Source organism: Pelodiscus sinensis, chromosome 1, assembly GCF_052426305.1.
Source record: "Pelodiscus sinensis isolate ZL-2025 chromosome 1, ASM5242630v1, whole genome shotgun sequence".
NCBI lineage: Eukaryota > Metazoa > Chordata > Testudines > Trionychidae > Pelodiscus > Pelodiscus sinensis.
In genome coordinates this window covers 15172757-15186054 of record NC_143052.1, presented here as the reverse complement: position 1 = coordinate 15186054, position 13298 = coordinate 15172757, and the positions used below count along the sequence as shown (strand labels likewise).

Here is a 13298-nt window from a genome sequence, read left to right as displayed (position 1 = left end):
CCCAAACCCAAACTGCACCCAGATGGACTGTGGCAGCTGGCACAGGCCAGCTAGGGGTTTTAACTGCAGTGTCGACATACCCAAATAAAGCATCCTACCCTGCACTGAGTGAAAAGGGAGGAGCTAGAGCTTCCATGTGAAGATCAATAGAGATTTTGTCATTATTAATCAATGAAAGGTACCCAGGTACTACTGTGATGGGCAACAATATAAAACCCTATGACAAATGAATAACCTACACCAGCTTCAAGAAATTAATCCTCATTACACCCTTTGAAGGTGACATTGATTATCTCCCATTTTATTAATGAGGAAATTGAGGAAGGGGGTTGTGCACTTTGCCCAAGGCCAAAAAAAGAGGGAGTATTAGAGCTGGGGTAATGGACCTGATCCAACTGAAGTCAATAGGCCATTTGCCTTGATGGGCTTTGGAGCACACTCTAGAACTCATTGAAAAGTTCCAGCCTCCCAGTCCTCAGTACAGTCATTAGTCCACAGTTGTCTCTAAGGAGATGACTGATGGGCCTATTTGGGGTAAATTAAATGGCTGAGGTTTCCACTGCCACTGAGTGCCCACAACTCCAAAATGGGAGCTGAGGGTGCTTAGCACGTAAAGAAATCATAATTAACTTTTTATTTTCCAAGGTGAGGAAATCAATACATTTGTTAAAAAAAGGCTCCTTTGGTACTTATTGCCAAGTCAGACACAGTCTCTAAGCTAAAAAAGAAAAGACAAGTTATGGTACATTCCTTTCCTTAGGGACCCAGTGTTCATAAGTCTGATAAAAGGGATGGATTCCTTACTGCTTTTGGCATCTGCATTCAGAGAATGCCGCAGCCACCTACACAGCGGGGTTTACAGAACCTAGGAGCAGCATAGGTAAAGAAAAGCATCACCTCTCTGTGATGAGATTTTTGAGCTGCTGATGCTGATGGTATATTTTATTCAGTGTGGAAGTTTATCAGATAAAGGGTCTGACTTCTCTCATTTATGCCACGGTAATGGAATAATTTCACTGAAATGAAAGGAGCTAAAGAGGGACAGAACTAATATGAGTCAGATCAGAATCAGACCCAGATGTGTTCATAATTTTCAAACACACTGCTTGTGTTATTAAGCAAATTAAGGGGAAATGAGCCATTTTTGCCCTATGGTGCCATTTTATTTTTGTTTGTTTACAATGTCTGTAGTGTTCTCTTTAAAGGCCAATTTCAGACCTGTCAACTCACTCACTTAGGGTGTGACTACACTACACCCTTAACTCAAAATAAGCTATGCAATTTGAGCTATGCAAATAGCGTTGCTCATTTTGAATTAATTTCAAAATAGCTTATTTCAAAATCTGGCACTGTCTACAGAGCACCAAATTTCAAAATAAACCACTATTCCAAAACATCCCTTAATCCTTGTGGAGTAAGGTTTGCAGAGACATCAGAATAGCATACCTGTTATTTTGAAAGCTATTTCATCAAGACATGGAAAACACTATTTTGGGATACCAGAAGTATCCCAAAATAGCGCCACTGTCTAGATGCACCCTTTGAGAAGAAAAATTAATGTAAACACTGAAGGCACCCTCCCAACACTGTTCTTGGAAAAAGTTGAGTTCCATACCTCGTCCCAGTACATCAAAGAGATAAATATTAATGAAAGAGAAAAATAATGGTGAGAGACTGAGACCGTGAGGGGAGAGGAGAAGAGACAGAAAACATGGATGGGGGAAAAGGCCAAATCAGCAAAGAAAAACCATCATGATGTCCCTGCTGCGTATGGGGGAGCAGAGAATGGATCCTCCCCACAGACCAAAGTACCATTTCTCTACAGATAGGAGTGACAGTTTTATGATTCAATCACTAGATTAGGACTCAGGAGACCCAGATTATTTTCCCAACTCTGTTTTTGATTAGTTGCTTCTTGCACATTGTGCTCTTGAATTAGAGTGATGAAAGTAAGTTTAGAGAACATGAAAAGTGAAGTAGTACATAAAAATACAGAAGCTTTATCACAAATGCCATGGAAACAGATCTCAAGTACAATAGTTGGGGAAGGGGGATAGAGACATCCACATTTAATTATGTAACTACACTTTCTAAATGCATTTTTATTAAACTAATTTTAGATTTTTTAAAAAATTTAGAACAAGGTATAAAAATATTTTGGGAAGTCTTCAGATTTTGCATCAATAATATATTGTAGAGGAAGATGTGGAAATGAGATACAAAAAAGTCAGCCTTTCTAATAATCTGTAACTAAAAACCAATTTGATAATTTCCTTTACTCTTTGCAGAAATATGCTCCTTTGACTTCAAGGTACATAGGTTACTTTGGGGACAAAATCACAGGATGTGTGTGTGTCAAAAGTACAGTGTTATAGTGGAAGCTGGTTGCAATCTAAACTACATAGACACTTCTATTTCATAATATAGACACACATCTCTTATAAAGTGACCATCATAAGATCCCACTCAGTTCTCAATCCATAGAGGAAACATGTCTGTTATAGCCCCAAATCCAGAACTATTGCTCAAATTGTAGCTGCTCACATATTTAACTCAATGGTCCCTCTCAATCTCTTCTGTGTTGGCTAGAACGGCAGCTTTCACACATGCACATGCTATTTTGGGCATAGAAGAAAGATCAGTGACAAATATTGAATCTACTGATGAGAAAAAGTTGTCTTTACTTGCAAGTTTGGAGGGTTTTTTTAAACACACTAAACAAACAAAAGTGATTGCTAATATCTAGCAAATATCACACCCAAAGCCTTAATAGCTCGGGCACGTAAAGAAACTTGGCTCAGTATAAAAGACACAAGATGCTACATATTCAAGACAACATTTTCTTTCAGTAAAATGTCAGTTTGACAATTACACCTACACAATTATTTGCTGTTGCACAGTTCCATGTGAAGTCACCTTTAAAATAATAATTACAGGATGTGTTTATTTACAGGTATTATACAACTGTATTCCTCAGGGGCTGGGTTATAATGTCAAGGGATCATGGAGCCACACCTGACTACGGGAATAAAATCATCAGAGCAAAATAAACAAATCATATACAACCTAGTCAAGTATGCAACATCTATTCACTGGGTTTTATGACTTTGTTGAGTACATAATAGATTCTTTGGAAGAAGGAGAGATTCCAAAGAACTGACACGTATCACCACCTCATCCTCATTTGAGGACATCTGCTCAAATGTAGTAAAGGCTTGGGACTGTGCTGGACTCACGACTATCCCTTGGTACTAATATACAGCTGTCACTAAAACCACGTTCTCTCAACACCAGCTAGCATCCATTTTTCTCTGGCCATCATCATCATTTTGGACTACTGTAAGGCACTCTACCTAGCTCTGATCAAAGAGTTCACAAAGAAACTAGGGCTCATGTTTGTCTCTACAGTGCATCAAAACAATTCTCATATCCTATTATCCCAGCATGTTACAATCTGCCCTAGCTCCCCACTCACTACTGCATCCACTCCTAGTTCCTGATATTACACAGTGGGGTCCTGGTCCAAGACTGGGGCTTCTAGGTACTACCATCGCATTACAATAACTAATGCTACTACTAACAATACCTTTGCCATCTTCAGATTATGCTGCCAGACTCAGTTCTTCAACAAAGTACTTTCCTGGGAGCCAGAACAGAAGAAAATTCCAGCAGTGTGCTCAAATATACACTGACCTGCCTGTATTTCTGTGGTGCCTATGAAACTGGTAAAGCACCAAAACTCTATGGTGTTAGCTATAGATACATATAAATAGTTCTCTGTGCATTCCCTCAGCACTTTTGGGGTACGTCTAAACTACATGCCTCTGTCGGCAGAGGCATGTAGATTTGTTTGTTCAGCAAAGGCAAATGAAGCCGCGATTTAAATGATCGCGGCTTCATTTACATTTACATGGCTGCCGCGCTGAGCCGACAAACAGCTCATCAGCTGTTTGTCGGCTCGCGCGCTAGTCTGGACGTTCCCCCTGTCCACATCAAAGCCCTTTGTCGGCAGCCCCGGTAAACCTCATCCCACGAGGAATAATGGGGCTGCCGACAAAGGGCTTTGATGTCGACAGGGGGAACGTCCAGACTAGCGCGCGAGCCGACAAACAGCTGATCAGCTGTTTGTCGGCTCAGCGCGGCAGCCATGTAAATGTAAATGAAGCCGCGATCATTTAAATCGCGGCTTCATTTGCCTTTGCCTATCTGTCTAATCTACATGCCTCTGCCGACAGAGGCATGTAGTTTAGACACAGCCTAGGAGACATGCTGCATTCCTGTGTGCACAAAAGGCTGAATACCACCAGTCACAGTTCTTCACCCATCACCATACCCCCTAAGATCACACTGGGTTTAAAAATTACAATACAGCTCATAACGATTATGGGCCAGATGATGAGTTGCTCACTACTCTGAATAAAGAGGTCACATCAGCAGTCCCCGTGACTTCAAGCACAAAAGAGACTACCAAGAACAGAAGATATTTCATGTGCAACCTGAAATATCACACTGAGACATCTGGGTATGCATGGGTGTAACTGAAAGCAAAATCCGGCCTTGTGAATTTAAGGCTGGAGACATCGGTGTTAAGCTGCCCACCATGCACTGACATTTTGTTAGCCTTTCCCAAATCTGAAACACACGTGCAAATTACAGAAATCAAACAGTCTGCTGTCCAGCAAATCCAGGCTTCTCAGTGGGTTTATTTCAAGCAGGCTACTTCCCAGATTCGTTTTACAACAAACCTATTTGGCAATACATTGTACACAATTTCTTCTGCATGAGACAATTTATATTAAAAAAAGGTTTCTAATGTAGTAAAATTATCTTAGGCATCTCACCGAGAAAATAACAGAAAAGGAACTGTTGCTTCAAGCACATTGTTCGGTCTGTATGTATGCAACATGCAAAATTAAAATGATTTATTATTCTGAGATATCTTCTCCTTTATTGTATGAACTCCTGAACTAGTCACTCATTCATAACACAGATATGGACTCCTGTTGATTTATTGATTCAAACAGTGATGGTGGAGATCAAAGCCCTTTTTCTACAATGGGCTAGATTCTGATCTCAATTACACTGGCATCGAACTGGAACAAATCCATAAATGTCAATGGATTTACATTCATGTAACCAAAACTAGAATCGGTCCCTGTGTTTCAATCTTACTGATGGACCTGACCTATGAAGTTTGGAGATATTATCCCAAGTCCAGCTATAGTCTGACCCAGGATTGGATTGGTTCATTATAAAGTTAGAGGCCAGCTGTACAATGGTGACGGATGGCAATGGTGCCTGAAACAGAATCCCTAAGCGTACGTTGTTTATGTCTGTCCACCAGTTAAAGGTGGCTTTGACCCGGATGGGTACATACAATGTTTTGTGGAGCAGGCGGTGCCTGGACCGATACATGGAGTGTAGACATGCCTGGAATGGCCTCATATGTAGTCGAGTGCTTGGGACTACACACGTGGATGCGGCCATGTGTCCAAGTATTTGCAGGCATATACGTGCCAAGGTGTGTGGATGGCTCTGTACCGACACAATCAAGTTGCACGTTCTCGAACATCTGTGAATTGGTAGTGAGGCTATACCCCGGGTGCAGTCCAACTGCGCTCCTATAAACTCCAGTATTTGTGTAGAAGTGAGGGTACATCTCTTGGTTCCAGGTAGCTGAATTCCCAGTGTGAGTAGTGTCACCCTGGAGCCCTTCAGGGTGTGGAGAGATGAGTTTGTTGCCTTGGCAAAGAGTTTCTCTCCCTCAAAGATTTTTGATGTTCTATTGGACCTCCTTGGGGAACCCAGACAGTTGCAGCCATGCCATTCTCCTCAGCACCACTGTGGATGCCATGGATCTGGCTGCCATATCCGCTGCAGCCAATGCTGCTTGTAATGCTGTGTGGGAGATTGGAGAACATTCCATCATATTTGATTCAAATTGTTCCTTTGTGTCTTCTGGTGTGTACTGAATAAAAGAATAGAAGGCTTTGAATGTCTGGTGTGAATACTTTGCCAACAGCGCTACGTAATTGGCAATTCTGAGTTGGAAGGAGGATGATGAACAGGCCTTCTTCCCCATAGCATCCATCCTCTTTATCTCTTTGTCAAGATTCTGTGTTCTGGGGTACTGGTGTTGCTTCCCTCTCTGGTTGGCTGCCTCAACTACCAGTGAATTTGCAGAAGGATGTGAGAATAGGAATTCTACCCCATAGGTGCTACGTAGTACTTCTTATCCAGCTTCTTTGACATTGAAGGTACCGATGCCGGGGTCTTCCATATGAACTTAGCTGGGTCCATCAGAGCCTCATTCATTGGCAGAGCCAGTTTGGTGCATTGGGGTAAGCAGAGTATACTCGCATGCTTATGCTTGTTTTGCATCATGTTGGGGAGCTGTATGTCAAGAGTGTCCTTTACCTGTGGAACAGTTCTTGAAACCTTGTAAAGTTGTCCCTTCTAATTGGTGATGTGGGTGGACTGTGCTAATCCATCATGGAGCATGATGTATTAGGAGGAATAAGCAAATCTTGCATTGCCTCCTCCACAGATGACTTGCTGTCGTGGTTGCCTGGGCTGTAGTCAGCTCATCTCTGCATGTTTATGTCTGCCGACTGAGCCCTTGGTACCTGGAGGATTTGTTGCAAGTGTGTTTGGTGGCTTCTGTAGGGTGCCCATGGGTCCCAGTAGGGCCACTGTGGTGGGAGTTGTGGGGGTACCCATTGTACCATCTGCCAGTTCTGGGGTTGCTGTTGCTGTGTTGTAGCATATTGGGGAACTATGCGCTGGCCCCTTATTTCCTCCTCCTCATCATCACTAAATCTCGCTGATATTAGCAATGCTGGTGCCAACGATAATACGGAACCTCTAGACCTTGGTGTACCGTTGGTACCAAATAGTGGTGAGCATGGCACCATGCAGTCCGTCTCCATCATGTACGTTGGTACCAGGGGCGATGGTGGCAACACTGTGTAACTCGCCACTGCTGGATGCCTCTGTGTATTCGGCGCTCTGATGCGTACTGGTACTGATGGTACCGTGTGTTTCTCTGTGCATGGCATTCCACTGCTTTGAAGCTTGCCGGCTTTTTTATTTGCTGCTGGTACCGGCTTCTCTGTTGGTACCTCAGATTTGTTGTGAGGAGAGCTCAAAACTTGACCAGCGGCTCTATGCTTCGTTTTGGGATCACTGCCTCTCTTTGAGCAGGATCTCTTAACTCGCTTTATGTCATCCCAATCAGGGCAAGCACTGTCACTCTCCTTGCCCGGTGGTCTTTTATTGCTCAATGGCAGAGCATCAGCGGGGGACCTGGAGTGTTTTGTGCTCCGCTCCTGGTCGTGTTCTCTAGCACGTCCCTCTGAGGGAGTGCTCCTCTTACCCTCTATCCCAAGTAGAGTCTCTCTGTAGGTCAGCAACAATATTGTCCATAAAGAGGATTCTCCTCTGTAAATCTCTCGCCCTTTTACATCTGGGAGCGAGTTTCTGGCAGTGCAGGCAGTGGCTTATTGGGTGGTCCTGCCCTAGGCAGCACAAACACTGTTCGTACCCATCTGCTGCTGAGATAAATATCCCGCACTCTGTGCACCTTTTGAAGCCAGAAGGTGCTGGCATGACAGGGTTTTGCCACTTGAGGTGCCACGGGACGTGACAGTAGCACCGGTTCCTTGCTCCACTTCTTCTTTATCTTCTGTGCTTTTATCTATTCTCTTCTTCTTCCTTTTTTTTTTTTCTTTGCTAAAGGTTTTTAAGGGAGACTGTTCTTGCGACCGATGCCAGCAGCAGTTGAGAAGGAACTGAGGGAACGGCTGTTGGTGCATGCCTAACTGTCAGCCTGAGCAATTGTGCAATAGTGCAGCATGCGCCAGTGGCCAGGGAACTGATGCCAAAGATCTCGGGGCTGTGTGCCCAGCGGCGCTGACACACCTAAGTGAAGCACCCATGGGGACCCTCGAAGAAGAACTAAACGTGCCAACATTTGAGGGGATAAGAACATAAAAACATAAGAAAGGCCGTACTGGGTCAGACCAAAGGTCCATCTAGCCCAGTATCCTGACTGCCGACAGTGGCCATTACCAGGTGCCCCAGAGAGGGTGGACCGAAGACAATGATCAAGCGATTTGTCTCCTGCCATCTCTCTCCAGCCTCTGACAAACAGAGGCCAAGGACACCATTTTATCCCCTGGCTAATAGCCTTTTATGGACCTATCCTCCATGAAATTATCTAGCTTCTCTTTAAACTCTGTTATAGTCCTAGCCTTCACAGCCTCCTCTGACAAGGAGTTCCACAGGTTGACTACACGCTGTGTGAAGAAGAACTTTCTTTTATTAGTTTTAAACCTGCTCCCCATTAATTTCATTTGGTGTCCTCTAGTTCTTCTATTTAGGGAACTAATAAATAACTTTTCTTTATCGGCCCTCTACACACCACTCATAATTTTATATACCTCTATCATATCCCCCCTCAGTCTCCTCTTTTCTAAACTGAAAAGTCCCAGTCGCTTTAACCTCTCCTCATATGGGACCTGTTCCAAACCCCTAATCATTTTAGTTGCCCTTTTCTGAACCCTTTCCAAGGCCAAAATATCTTTTTTGAGGTGAGGAGAGCACATCTGTACACAGTATTCAAGATGTGGGCGTACCATAGTTTTATACAGGGGCAGTAAGATATTCTGGGTCTTATTTTCTATCCCTTTCTTAATAATTCCTAGCATCCTATTTGCCTTTTTGACCGCCGCTACACACTGTGTGGAAGTTTTCAGAGGACTGTCCAGGATAACTCCAAGGTCTCTTTCCTGATTTGTCGTAGCCAAATTAGCCCCCATCATACTGTACGTATAGTTGGGGTTATTTTTCCTGATGTGCATTACTTTATACTTATCCACATTAAATTTCATTTGCCATTTTGTTGCCCAATCACTCAGTTTATTGAGATCTTTTTGGAGTCCCTCACAGTCTGCTTCTGTCTTGACTATCCTAAAAAGTTTGGGATCATCTGCAAACTTTACCACCTCACTGCTTACCCCTTTCTCCAGATCATTTATGAATAAGTTGAAAAGGACTGGTCCCAGGACTGACCTTTGGGGGACACCACTAGTTACCCCTCTCCATTCTGAAAATTGACCATTTATTCCTACCCTTTGTTTCCTGTCTTTTAACCTGTTCTCAATCCAAGAAAGGACCTTCCCTCTTATCCCATGGCCATGTAATTTACACAAGAGCCTTTGGTGAGGGACCTTGTCAAAAGCTTTCTGAAAATCTAAGTATACCATATCTACTGGATCCCCCTTGTCCGCATGTTTGCTAACCCCTTCAAAGAACTCTAATAGATTAGTAAGACAGGATTTCCCTTTGCAGAAACCATGTTGACTTTTGTCCAACAAATTATGTTCTTCTACATGCTTCACAATTTTATTCTTTACTATTGTTTCGACTAATTTGCCCAGTACTGAAGTTATACTTACCAGTCTGTAATTGCCAGGATCGCCTCTAGAGCCCTTTTTAAATAGTGGTGTCACATTGGCTACCTTCCAGTCATTAGGTACGGAAGCCGATTTAAGGGATAGGTTACAAACCACAGATAATAGCTCAGCAATTTCCCATTTGTGTTCTTTTAGAACCCTTGGATGAATGCCATCCGGTCCCGGAGATTTGTTAACATTAAGTTTTTCTATTTGTTCCAAAACCTCCTCTAAAGACACTTCAATCCAGGACAGTTCCTCAGATTCATCACCCACAAAGGCCGGTGCAGATTTGGGAATCTCCCCAACGCTCTCATCTGGGAAGACTGAAGCAAAGAAATCATTTAGTTTCTCCGCAATGGCTTTATCGTCCTTGATTGCTCCTTTTATAGTTCGATCATCTAGGGGACCCACAGGTTTTTTAGCAGGCTTCCTGCTTCTAACGGACTTAAAAAATATTTTTTTTTGTTTGTTTTTTGAGTTTTTGGCTAGCTGTTCCTCAAAATCTTTTTTTGCTTTTCTTATTACATTTTTACACAGAGTTCTAGTTTAGGTTCCTACCTGTTTATAGATTCAAAAGCCAGAAAACACCATTATGTTCTAGACTGACCTCCTGATATATACAGAGACCATACAACTTTCTCAACACACTTGTCTTTCAGGAGCGTTTTCTATTCTAAATTGGGGACCAACCAGCCCTACAAGGATTGACATTTTGGGAGCCTCTCAGACCTTTTCTGAGTTTAAGTTTGTGAAACCTTTTTCTTCCACACGGTCCCAAGGGAGTTTCAGTAAAACAACTATCCAAATATACCCATATGTTATACATAGGGAGACATTCTGGACTAGCAGATAGACCACTGGTCAGAATACCTGGATTTTATTCCTGGTTCTGCCACTTGTTTGCTGCATGACCTTGGGCAAGTCACGGCACTGCTCTGTGCCTCAGTTTCCCTAGCTGTAAAAAGCAGGTAATGATCCTGCTCTTTCAGTGAAAGTGCTTTGAGATCTACAAATAGAGTTAGGTATCATTTTATATATAAATGTAGTTCCCTGTCTAAAGGGGTGCCTATGGTATTCATATCAGAGAAAGGTGAAAGAAACACAATGTTGAGGGTCCCCACAAGGAGCAGTTTTGCTATCTATTGCAGATTAGGAGAATTAAGTTCCATTGGGAGAGCTGCACAGAAAAGCATGCATGACTCCTGACTACATTATCCTTTTCACTCTAAGCAGTACTCTTTCATTAACAGCATAATTCCCCAACTTTATCAAAGTTAAAAAGGATGAGGTGTGAAGAAAACTGTTTACAAACCTGCAAGACCAACTGTTCATGAGGCTCAATTTTATTTTTAACACAAGGCAAAGCAGGGTGCCATAAAGCAGTTTCTAATTAATTTTTGGTTTTACCCCATAATCCTTTTGGTTCTACATGATGGTGCCAAGTACTGATTTTTACATTTCTGCATTAGACAAATTATTTCTTTGGGACTTTCTAACCATGTGATAAGCTTTGGTACATAGCTTTGTCCTGCTTCTAAGCAGGAGAATCGCAGAGTAAAAATACACACCAATTTGCTGACAGAGATGCAAAGAGTTTAGTTTGCTTACAGACTCAAACAAGCATTTGGATGCTTTGTCCCCTTCATCTTTCCATGCTTGAGTGAATCTCACTGTAAACATCCACATTCATTTTCCTCCTTAAAATTCTCCTTTGTTGTGAGGCTTATAAGAAACTCAACAAAGGCTAAGTAAGCAGTTGGTGTGTGAATCCACAGGTTATCATGCTGACCAAGACCGTCTTGCTATTTCTGTTTGCCTATCCACATGTTGCTTCTTCTCTTTATATTTAGATTGCAGGTACCAACTTTTGGTTTTGTGTCTGTAGAGCACCTAGTACACCATCGGGTCCTGGATCATGACTGCAATACTACTACTAACACGCAGTTTGAAATCATTCATTCCTCCACAGGGGATGCCAAACAGACAAGCTGAAACCTGAAGTCCTTACTCAGGCTAGGTGTACACTGTGGGGGAAAGGTCAGCTTATGATATGCAACTTCAGCTACGTAAATAACATAGCTGGAGCCGACATATCTTAAGCCGAGCTTGGCACAGTCTCCACAGCAGGCGGTCAACAGGAGTAGGGTTGCCAGATGGTTTCAACAAAAATACCCGACATACTTGACATTACATCACAATCTACATTACATCTTATTTAGAAAATACCGGACATTTCTATTTTCTCAATTTGTTTCCCAAACAGAAAGCTCAAATACTGGACTATCTGGTTCAAAACCAGACACCTGGCAACACTAGACAGAAGTAACACTCCCATCAACTTAACGTCCCTTACCCCTCATGACAGTCAGGAGTACCAGCGCTGATAGGGGCACCCTCAGTGTTTGATTTAGCGGGTCTTTACTAGACCTGCTAAGTCAAACTCCAGAAGATCAATCATCAGAGGAGCCAGGAGACAACACTGGTGAGAGGCACTGAATCAGAACATCTCTCAGCAGACCATGCTGACCTGCACCATAGCACCTGAGGTCTGGCTCTGGACTCTGTGGTGAAGTGTGGGTTATGGGAAGCTCGTGCTACTGTGTCGCCTCTCCAGCTGGACATACTAATACTTGATCATTAACTCTTTGGGGCAGTGACTGTGTTTTTGTACAGCCCTAGCAAATAAGGTCCTGGTGAATGATAAGGTCTCCTAAGCTTTACAGTAATTCAAATAATAAGTAACAGCAATATCAGCAGGTCTGGGACTGCCTAAAGGGAAAGGATGAGGTCTGGTTACACACAAATTTAACACACAGGTTAAACCAGTGGAAATCACTGAATGGACACACATATTTCAAGTTTATCTTATTCCAGTTAGAAACAAATTTAAATTAAACCAAAATAAGCAATTGTTAAGCTGGAATAAGACTATGTCTACGCTACAGACCATACAGCAGCAGAGCTATACCGCTGCATCTGCACCGCTATAAAGTCTCCTGAGTAACTGGTTTATGAGACCTCTCCCATTGGCATTATTAAACCACCACCAAGGAGTGGTGGCAGTTATGTCTACAGATGAGCATTTCCCACCTACACAGCACTGCCCACACAGGCACTTTTGTTGGTGAAACTCCAATTGGTCAGGCCTTAGAGTCTTTTTTACACTCCAGATTGACAAAAGTTTTACGGACAAAGTGTTCACACAGGGGTTTGCACTGTTTCAATGAAACCTGTTTAAAAACATCTTAAATTAAAGCAGTGGAATTTTCTTGTGTAGAAAAGATCCTAGTTAAAGTGGTGCAGTTTTACATGTGGACAGGCCACCAGTTTGAAATCAGTATGTTCAGACTGTAGACTCTGGACAGCACAGACCTTGTTTGCCTATCTGGACAAGCACCTAGCAATCTTTTTGTGCCACATAAATACATTATAAAACAGCATTTAGAAGTGAAAGAAATAAGCTTAAAAAAACATTGGCTCAGTCAGTTAAAATGCTAGGAAAAAATAGAACAGGAAAAAGGTATACAGATATTACTAGAAAAGTTTAGCTACTATTAACCCTTCAAATGCTCTGTTATTAGCGATAGAAATGTAGCCGTGTTAGTCTGGGGTAGTTGAAGCAAAATGCAGGACAATGTAGCACTTTAAAGACTAACAAGATGGTTTATTAGATGATGAGCTTTCGTGGGCCAGACCCACTTCCTCAGATCAAATAGTGGAAGAAAATAGTCACAACCATATATACCAAAGGATACAATTAAAAAAAATGAACAAATATGAAAAGGACAAATCACATTGCAGAACAGAAGGGGGATGCGGGGGGGGTGGGAAGGGGAAGGA

The 13298-nt window shown here is 42.5% G+C and overlaps 1 protein-coding gene across 2 annotated transcripts in view; it reads right to left on the bottom strand.

Annotated features, from left to right (window-relative positions):
- Positions 1 to 13298, bottom strand: part of CAMK1D (calcium/calmodulin dependent protein kinase ID) — a 409667-nt gene that overhangs the window by 195380 nt on the left and 200989 nt on the right. The gene's annotated exons all lie outside the window — the stretch shown is intronic.